Source organism: Montipora capricornis, chromosome 8, assembly GCF_036669925.1.
Source record: "Montipora capricornis isolate CH-2021 chromosome 8, ASM3666992v2, whole genome shotgun sequence".
NCBI classification, from domain to species: Eukaryota; Metazoa; Cnidaria; class Anthozoa; order Scleractinia; family Acroporidae; genus Montipora; species Montipora capricornis.
In genome coordinates, this window is record NC_090890.1 from 8,932,052 (window position 1) to 8,942,051 (window position 10,000).

Sequence of the window (10,000 nt, forward strand, 5' to 3'; positions counted from 1 at the left end):
ACCCTTAAAAATGTATTTACCGACCTGGCTTGATATGGTAAATTGACCACTGCAGAGAAATTTGAAAGCTGACCTTTCGAGCGTTAACCCTTCGTGAATTCGCTTTGACGAAGGGTTAATTCTAGAAACATCAGTTTTCAAAATTTTATACGGTGGTCAATTCACCATATCAACCCAGTTAATAAATTCATTTTTGTTTCTTACTTCCCCACCAATGCAACACCACAGTTTCTTTACACACTAAACCCCTTTATCCGCATTAAAAAAGTTGAGAATCAGTTTTTTTAACGGGTACTTCCGCCAACTCCACAGAGTGAAATTCGCAAAGAAATTACAATGTACTTTTTTGAACCAACCGCGTGATCATGTTTGCAAGCAGCATAGTTAATCGAGGGACTGGTTACGAAACGAGATGGGACGCAGCTCTTTACAACCTCTTATTTTACTGGATCCCTTTAGGACGCAGCTCTGTTCCATTGTTTCTTTAGTATCGTTCTTTGTGTCCATTGTTTTCTGAACCAATCAACCTTCAAAAGCGAGAACAATGTTGTCGCAATCGATGTTGAATTGACCGTGATAGTGCAAACCTTTCATTTTCGCTTCGCATGGGTTTGAAAATTAGTTGCGCATAAACTAGTTTACCTAAATGGTAGAGATGCTGCCGAGGGAAAGGTAGATGTTCATTTATGCTTGCGGTAAGTTAACAACGGTTCGTGCGTGGAATTGAAGGAAGATTTTAGTAGGTCTTGAGAAGGGACGAAGAATGAGGCCGAAGAAGCCGCACAGAAACAGGATATGGCCACGCTGTACAAGATAACCAAATCACTAGCTGTTGGATTTAAGAACAATGATGTTCCAGTTAAGGATTCAGACGGAAATGGTATCACTGGCACAGTGGAACAGATGCAAAGGTGGAAAAATCATTTTTAACTTCCCAGAAAATGACAACGACATTGATGTGGACACCAACTCTCCATCACTTGATGAAGTTAAAAATGCAATTAGGCACCTTAAATCAAGAAAAGCACCAGACACTGATTGTATAAATGCAGAGATGTTGAAGGCATGGGCAGGGGGAGAGGTCACTGCAAATGCCTTAACTAAGATGGAAGATCTTAGACAGTAATGACCAGAACCAGGTTGCTGACCAGCGGGTGTAGTTAAAAGAATGGTTTGACGGGGGTGGTGACTCTCGCGGGCTCAGAAAACCTGGTTGTGATTGTTATTTAAGGTTTTTCAACTAAGATCTTCAAAGAGATATGGGAGACAGAAGTGGTTCCAGATGTCTGGAAAACTGCATTGACTGTAAAGCTACCAAAGAAAAGGGACATTAGTCTCTGTAACAACTGGAGAGCAATCGCCTTACTATCCATTACGAGTGAAGTCTTCACCAGAGTGATTTTTGGCAGAATATCTGCAGCAGTGGATCCATTGTTGCACAGAGAACAAGCAGGCTTTAGAAAAGGTAAATCTTGCAGCGATCAAATCTTTACTTTAAGGCAGATCTTGGAGTAGTGCCGCGAATGGAACACGCTGGTTTATATAAACTTTATCGACTTCGAAAAGGCATTTGACAGCGTACATCGAGAATCCCTATGGGCTATATTAAGATACTATGAAATTCCAACTAAAGATTGTGAGAATCATCCAGCTACTGTACAGTGATTTAAAATCCAGGGTCATCTGCGGACATTACTTGTCAGAAGAATTCGAAGTTAATACTGGAGTAAAACAAGGCTGTATACTTTCCCCCCTTTTATTCACTCTTAGCATAGACTGGCTTACGAGGGTAACAATGCAAGGCTGACCGAAAGGAATTAAGTGGACGTTTACGGAGATATTAGACTTTGCCGATTATGTCGTGCTGTTGTCACACCGTTTTAATGACATCCAACGCAAAAGCGAAGATCTTCCTAGAAATGCAGGGTCAATTGAGCTTAAAGTGAACGCCACCAAAACGAAGTCAATGCGAACAAACTGCTCAACAACAGAGCCCATTACTATAAACGGAACGGACATTGAAGAGGTAGCGGAGTACGCGCATCTTGGAACCAAAGTGACAATAGACGGGGACTCCGAAATAGAGGTTAAGGTAAGAATCAGCCAAGTAAGAGATGCATTTACATCAAAGCATATGGAAGAGCAGTAGCATTAGTCTTAAAACAAAGGTTCGTAACTTCAAAAGCAACGTTCTGAGTGTGCTACTCTATGGGGAAGAATCTTGGAAAGTAACTAAGAGCGTATGTCAGAAGCTAGAAGTCTTTCAAAATAAGTGCCCTAGAAGGATATTGGGGATCTACTGGCCAAACAAGATCTCGAACTATGAACTACGAAAGATTACCTGTGTACGACTTGTTTCCCTTGAAGTAAACCAACGCAGGTGGAGAGTGGATTGGGCATATTTGTAGAATGTCCTTGATAGCCATCCCGCGGGTGGCTAAGCGTTGGACTCCATATGGAAAAAGAAAGCGAGGAAGTCCCAAGGAGATATGAAGACGATCAGTTGAATGGGAGATAAAGGAGAAAGGATGGGGCTGGGAAGAGGTGGTAAAACTATCGAAGGACAAGCAACATTGGCGTTCACTGGTAAAGAGGCTTATGTGCGGGCACGCACGAAGAGGATTAAGGACGGTGCCTACTATTTAACAATATTTTTTCCCCGGTGTGTGATTATGCAGGAAATGTAGATCTTAACAAGTGTTATTGAAATCCAAAAAGAAAATTGGGGGTAACCACGCATTTTTCAAAGATAATTCATGAATAATACTTGTAAAAAGCTTTAAAATACAAAGCAATGTATGGCGCTCTTTCTCAAATTGAAGCTTAATTATCTCTGTAAAATGCATGGTTACCCCCAATTTTCTTTTTGGATACCAAGAGTACTTACTAAGATCTACTTTCTCCGGATAGTTTTAAACCACGCAAAAGTATCCCTGTATTGGTTAGCATCACCGATAGGAAATCCGAGTATCTCAAGATGCGCAGAAGGTATGCGCAATAACAATAGTAGGCACCGTCCTTAAATAAGGAAGTTGAGAAGTTACGGTACAAAACGTGAACCCCCAAACTGGACCCCCTACTGGACCTCCTCGAGAGAAGAAAGAAAACAATAGATGGTTTTTGAAGTCTTTTGAAGTTTTATCTAACGGAGGTTGAAGGTGACCCAGAATTAAATCTTTTTTTCAAGTTCCCAGTTAAGTGACGTCCTCAGTTTCGAAATACAGCATTGTGAATTTCCGAATTGTCACCTTGCGTGACACCATGATACAAAGCTATTTGATTGGGAAAAAATGTCTATCCCTACGAATCTCCGCAGTTTGAGCCTTTCAAATACACTAGGAGATGTGTTCATACACATGTATTTTATCTCATGAGCGAAAAGTAAGCGCTTTCATGGCAAAGTGATCTCCTGGGGCCGGTTGCTCGAAGCTGGTTAGCGCTAACCGTTGGTTAAGGCCCGTTTTAAACGTCGCATTTTACATGTGCCGAATCTAATGTAAATGAGCGAAAACAATAGAGTTTTCTCTTTTGCATTAGATTCGGCTCATGTAAAACGCGACGTTTAAAACGGGCCTAAGAGGCATCAAAACCTGCAGGTTTCCGTGGTATTTAACTCTGGTTAGCGCTAACCATGCTTAGAGCAACCCGGGCCTGACGTTTTCGTTGATTACCGGCCACCATATTGGTGGACCACATGGCGTCTCCAAAGTTGCGTGAAGCGCTTCGACAAATAACTCGGAAACGATGTACCGCAAAGACCTGAGAATTGGAGAGGTGGTTAAAAGGTTTGTTTCCTACAAGAGTTCAAGTTCTTGGCCTTTTTACTCGGAAATACCTAAAGGTATCAAAGCTGTAAGCTCGGTTGACTCTTTTGGGTACAGCAGAATGCACAATAGAAATAAGACGCGGGGATTTCATTGGTTAAAAGCTATGCACGATAACCCTAAGGGAGAGGTTGTAATTGAAAATATAAACATCTTCCAGATGCAAAACAAACTTGTGAGCGCACGAACCTAAAATCTCGTAAAGGGTAAAGATGTCGAACACAAAACCGAATGAAAGGATCCTAAATAATAAATTTTTACTCCTCAGTGATACTGGGATAAGCTGACTGAAACGTTAAATTGTTGCAAAATCCACGTTATTTCTAACTTTGTTAATTACTCGGAATACCTGAAAGGTATCCGAGTTATATTCTGGGAAGAATTTAGTTTTCTGTGCAGCAAATGGACAATAGAATTAGGAGACGGTGATTTCATTGGCTAAAAGCAATGCACTACACCCCTCCGAGCAATACATTTGACCTCCCTCTGCGACAAAACAACTGCAACAATAAAAAACGAGATGCTTCCGTGAAGCATACACTGGGTTGCCTGTGGTACGTGTTACAGAAAATCAGAAGGCACTGAATTGTGTGGTGTTGAAATACAGCATTCCAGTCTCTGAAGAATAACAAATAAAAGAGGAGCGAGAAACTTTGGCTTCTGGGCTGACATGTTGATAATTTTCAAGTTCCCTCACAACTTCGAATTCTTTTCACCACAAGTGTGCCCTCTGAGCATCTGACAGCTTTCTAATACTAAAGTTCACTGAAGTCAAGCCCTGTTCAGCGGGGTTAGTAACAGGACGGGAGACCAAAACAATAAACCCCTCATTAAACAGAAGCATCTGACCGAAAATACTATTAACGCTAACAAATGCAAACTCAGCATGGTACAGATATTGTTAGCTTGCTTTATGCAAACAAATATTGATGCAAAAGCAAATAACTATTGATACACAGTTTTTAGAAAGAGCAGAAGGAAGTTTCCGGGACGGTCGATCGAGAATAAAATATTTACGAAATGAAAACAACATCAATTTTGAAACGTGAATATCGAATATAAAAAGTTACGATCGGCGACAAACATTTTGGGAGATTTTTGCTACGTTCAAATAAATCGCAAAATCGAAAGTGACATGGCCGGAATTCAGCGGGCGCCGTGATTAAGTTACCGCGGCATGTTTACTTGCCAAACAGTGAAGCATCTGTGTCAAATGATGGCAAGATACCGGGTTTTTGTAAGTTTCTTTTTCTGTCAAGTGTTATAAAGTTTGACAATGAAATGAGCGAAGTCAAAACAAAGATCACAATCGCCCAACTCTTGTTTATGCAAAGTCAAAATTTACTCTCCAAGACGCGTTCGACGTTATTTATCACCAGTTAATTTCATCATTTTGGAAATGGCAGCTACTTTATTATTCATCTGCGTCACAATTTTTCACTGATTTTGGGGCCTCATTTCGTTGAAACTCAAGCACGCTTCCAACAGGCCTGTGAACCCTTCCTGCTTACAGAGCAATACTAAAAAACTTCTCCCGTATCACATTTCAACCTTAAGCTCCGAAATTCACTACACAACATGATATTATAATTCACAAAGGCAGAAAATACCACTGAATCCTTTTCCAGCATAAAATGTATTGAAACAAGCAACATATTTGCTATTAGAGGCGAAAACCTCTTCCTATTTCATTGCGTGCGTGAAGGCAAGAAACTCAATCGTGTCAAATTACGATATACTTCAGGTAAATACAGCTCACTTTGATTTCGGCTCGACGGGCGATAGATTGTTGTCGAAGTCCATTACTCGTCGCTTTTAAGATTCCACCGTCTGTATGTGCAATTGACTTGCCATTATTGAGCTTCATAAGGGTATATTTTGTTCAAAGATCCACTAAAACGCCATTCACCTTACATGACTTTCGACGCCATTGCCGTTCTACTGTGTCCACCAGAGAAATCTACGCATTTCCCACTACCCTCTCGATCCTAAGAAAATACACGCAGAAGGCTCTATGCACAAAGCCACCACTTAGCAGGGGAGTGACAGGCAAGACTTTTACCGACACGGAAAAAGATAAAAAAACGACGAAATAAACGCAGATTCTTACTGCGTTTGCCATACTGGCAACCCAGTAATAAACACAAACGCTAAGGAGTAGATTTCAGATAGCGAGAGACTTGAAACAGCCTCACGTCTAACAGAATTAGATGAAAATCGGAATTTATAACGTGCAGTGGAGCAACTAAATGATGGCTTCTACGTTGGGGCTTCAGCGTGACTCGTTTAATTTCGTTTGCTGATTCAAAGCCTATGTTTCACGATATAGCAAATGACGCAATGCAATGCAGCTAAACGTGAATATGCTGGATTCAGCCGGCTAGAAATGTTATGAATAAGATATTTACTATAATCCTGCCTGTTGACAACATGACTAAATTGCCAGTACAGAACTTTCAGCAGCGGTATGTTATAAACGGCCGAGATTTCTTAATCTCTTTCTGCCTCAGCTGTTCTTTGTACGAACGTCATCCGCCGATGTCTATTTTTTCTTTTTATTGTTAGTGTCTTGATCTTCATGTTAGTTACCTAGAGCTGGAGGTCACCGGCCGCGTTATTCACAACACTCTTAATTTGGAACCTTTGCAGATGAATACCGTTTTTCACTTACCCATATTAATTACAATTGAAACCAGTTTATCTGATGTCACGCTACATACTAGATCCCGCAAAGATAGACATAACGCCCACGTAATTTCCATTCAAACAACCAGTTCCAAGACATACTACCCCTATAGCTATGTCACCTGTTGAATTTATTTGCAATTGTAAACATTAAGCGATTTTCACCGGTACATTATCTGCGTTGTTATGAATGAGCAACTGGCTGCAGAAACATTTACTTGTTTTGTTTCGTACTTGGCAAATTAAAACATAGGCGCTCGAGAGGCGCATGTGACTACACCAGAGATGTGCAAGGGAAAAAGAAGTAGAATATTCTGTCATGTGAATAGGGGTGGCTGAATTGTGGGAATTGATTCACCACAGCGTCCATATCGATAGTTTTTCGACCATTGAAAAATTTACGTGCGATAGATCATTTTCACTGTCACGCAACAAAAAAATATATTCGAAACGTTCGATGAAAAAGGCCAATAACTTAGAATATTGCGGGAAACAAATTTAGACACCACCTCCAGTTCTCAGATCTGTGCGGTACATCGTTTCTGAGCTCTTTGTCGAAGCGTTGAAATCACACAACTTTTACTTGCGTACATGTAGGTGGATCAAAGTGGACTTTACTTTGCCTTGAAAACGCTTACTTTTCGCTCATGAGATAAAATGTATGAACACATCTCCTAATGTACTAGTACTTGAAAGGCTCAAACTGCTTAGATTCATAGGGATAGATATTTTTTCAATCAAATACAGTGGAAGCCCGCCTAACGGCCATACATTCTCCTATAGAAAACCCTCGTTAATGCGGTCACCCGTTAATACGGCCAACGGCCACATTTTAATTCCCAAACAGTAGAGTCCTCTATAATTCGGCCACTCGCGCCAAACGCCTGTGACATGTTAATTTCATTGACCTTCGTTAGTTACCACTGTACTCGAACAGCTGATTTACTTTACAAAGTACTGTCAGCAACACTCCTCCCTGTTTTCATTACAAACATCATCTTGAAACTACTGTAAAATCCAGTAAGGCAAATCGCGAAGAGATTAAGTCTTTGTGCTTTCATCAAAAACACGATTGATTCTTAAGTCTTTCGGTTAGGTAATTACGGCGGCTTCCGTTTTTTGGAAGCATAGTAAGCTGGGCCTGTTCTTGTTTTGATTTTAGGCTCAGAACGTACAGTACACTTAACAATTTTAAGCGTTTTACCTACTGTGCCAAGTTTCAAGTATTTTATACAATTACTGTACGTACATCCTTGTTGTTTATAAAGAGAAAAGTTTTTCTGGAAGTGCAAATGCGATATTTGTCATTAAGGCTCTTTAGTCATGAATTTCACCCTACCCCCGGTAATACGTTCACCCCGTTAATGCGGCCAATTTTTTTGGGCCCGTTGATGACCGTATTAACGGGGTTCCACTGTAGCCTGGTATCATGGTGTCACCATGATAAGCTACGTAAGGTGACAATTAGGAAATTCGAAATACTGCATTTTCGAAACGAAAGACGTCATGGAACTGGAAACTTGGAAAAAGATTTATTTTTCGGGTATCTTCAACCTCCTATAGATGACAATTCAGAAGACCTTGCTAATTTGATGATCTCACTGTGAAACCATCTATAGTTTGACAATTACGTGCTACTGCAAAGCTTTGTTTATCTCGACTGAAAACGGCGGCTTCATTAAACGCGTAAACGGGCTCAATTGGTCGGTTAGAAACAAAATACGAAAGCTACGTTAAGTAACTGTTGTAAGAATTAAAACCTCACCTCAGAACCGTATTCTTCACAGATCATCATCTGCGAACACGGGGCACCCGAACATTTCGTTCGTCCTCGCAAACTATCGGCAATACATCGTACTGTTTGCAGAGGCCGAAGTTTGGTACTCTTCGCATGTGGATTGGCTCCGAAGTGTATTCTGTTGTTACATACTCATTTTCGGAAAAACTAACACGATGGCAATAGTGACTACGCGCGATGCGCAGTAGTCACAAAAACTACCTCGTCCAAAATGTATCACCCTACTTCTGCGCCACTTGGTATTCCGAGTAAACGCTTTAAAAAAGCGTCTTGTTGGTATTGCAGCCATGCGTGTCAAAATAATTTGAGCTATTGGGTAATTAAATCAAACAGCCTCAATTCTTACAGAGTTCGATGAAAATCCGGATTTACAACATGCGGTGGGGCAACCAAAGCGATGGGAGATGTGTTGAAGTTCAGTGAGAAACTTTACAAATGTCGTTCGCCGATTTAGAAACTTAAGCCTATGTTCCGAGTGAAAACTCAATTGCAATAGCAGCTAAAAAGTGAAGATGCTGGATTCAGTCTTCTGGAAATGTTACGAATAAGATAGTTAATCAAAATCTTGCATATTGACAACATGATGACATCGTCAGCTGATTGCCAGTACGCGTAGCTGGTAAGAGGAGGGCTAAATTTTACGTCACCCCTGCATTTCGTAGATTCACGTGATTTCCGATCCGACAACCTGTACCAAATCAAACTACTACTTTTGCTTGGTGAACCATTGATTTTATTTGTAAACACTAAGCGATGTTCACAAATACTTTATCCATTTTCATGAGCTCTCCAGACTTTACTTTCACGTCTTTCGTTCCGTATTTGGCAAATTAGAAAATCGCTTTAGTCTATTCAGTCCTTGAGGATGTTTCTAACTCTTCCAAAATGACAGTATCACCCTATTTCTGCGCAACATGGTATTCCGAATAAACGCTTTAAAGAGCGTCTCGTTCATTGAACGATTTTGAATTTATTTTTTTGTTGCAAGACAGTGAAAAGACGAGCAGGCTCTAAGATCATACCGCGCATCATAATTCCTCCAGTCACGAATAACCACAATTCCTTGCGCCTTTGACCACAACCCCTTGCGTTTCGAAGGAAAGAGTGTTCTCCCGATTAGAAGCTGTACGGGTCCGCAAATTTTCTCAGGACCGCAAATGATCCCCAAACTGTACCGCAAATGATACCAGGACCGCAGATGATCCCGGAACGCAAATGATCCCAATTTTGGACCGCAAATGATCCCGAAAAAAAAGTTAAAAATGGCATGGAGCGTGGAATGGTCTGGATAGAGAATTAATGTGAAGAGCGCTTATTTTTATTAAAATCACTTTAACTCATGGCTCACACAGGTGTCTGCCTTATTATAGTTTTCCCGAAAGACTGAAAAAACCTGTGTGAGCCATGATTTAAAGTAATTTTAATAAAAATAAGCGCTCTTCACATTAATTCTCTGTCCAGACCATTCCACGCTCCATGCCATTCCTAACTTTTTTTTCGGGATCATTTGCGGTACAGCTTTGGGATCATTTGCGGTTCTGGCATCATTTGCGAACCCGTACACAGCTGCCTCGTTCGTTCGCTTCAGGCTCACTCACTGCGGCAGCAATTAATCGAAGCATTTGATTGGTTATCTTCTCGAAAAAAGGTGTGTTTTGAGCAGTGTCAAAGCCAAAATACGGACACAAACATG

The 10,000-nt window shown here is 40.8% G+C and overlaps 1 protein-coding gene across 4 annotated transcripts in view; it reads right to left on the bottom strand.

The window, feature by feature from the left end:
• Positions 1-10,000, bottom strand: part of LOC138014474 (high choriolytic enzyme 2-like) — a 28,948-nt gene that overhangs the window by 5,088 nt on the left and 13,860 nt on the right. The window lies entirely within an intron of this gene.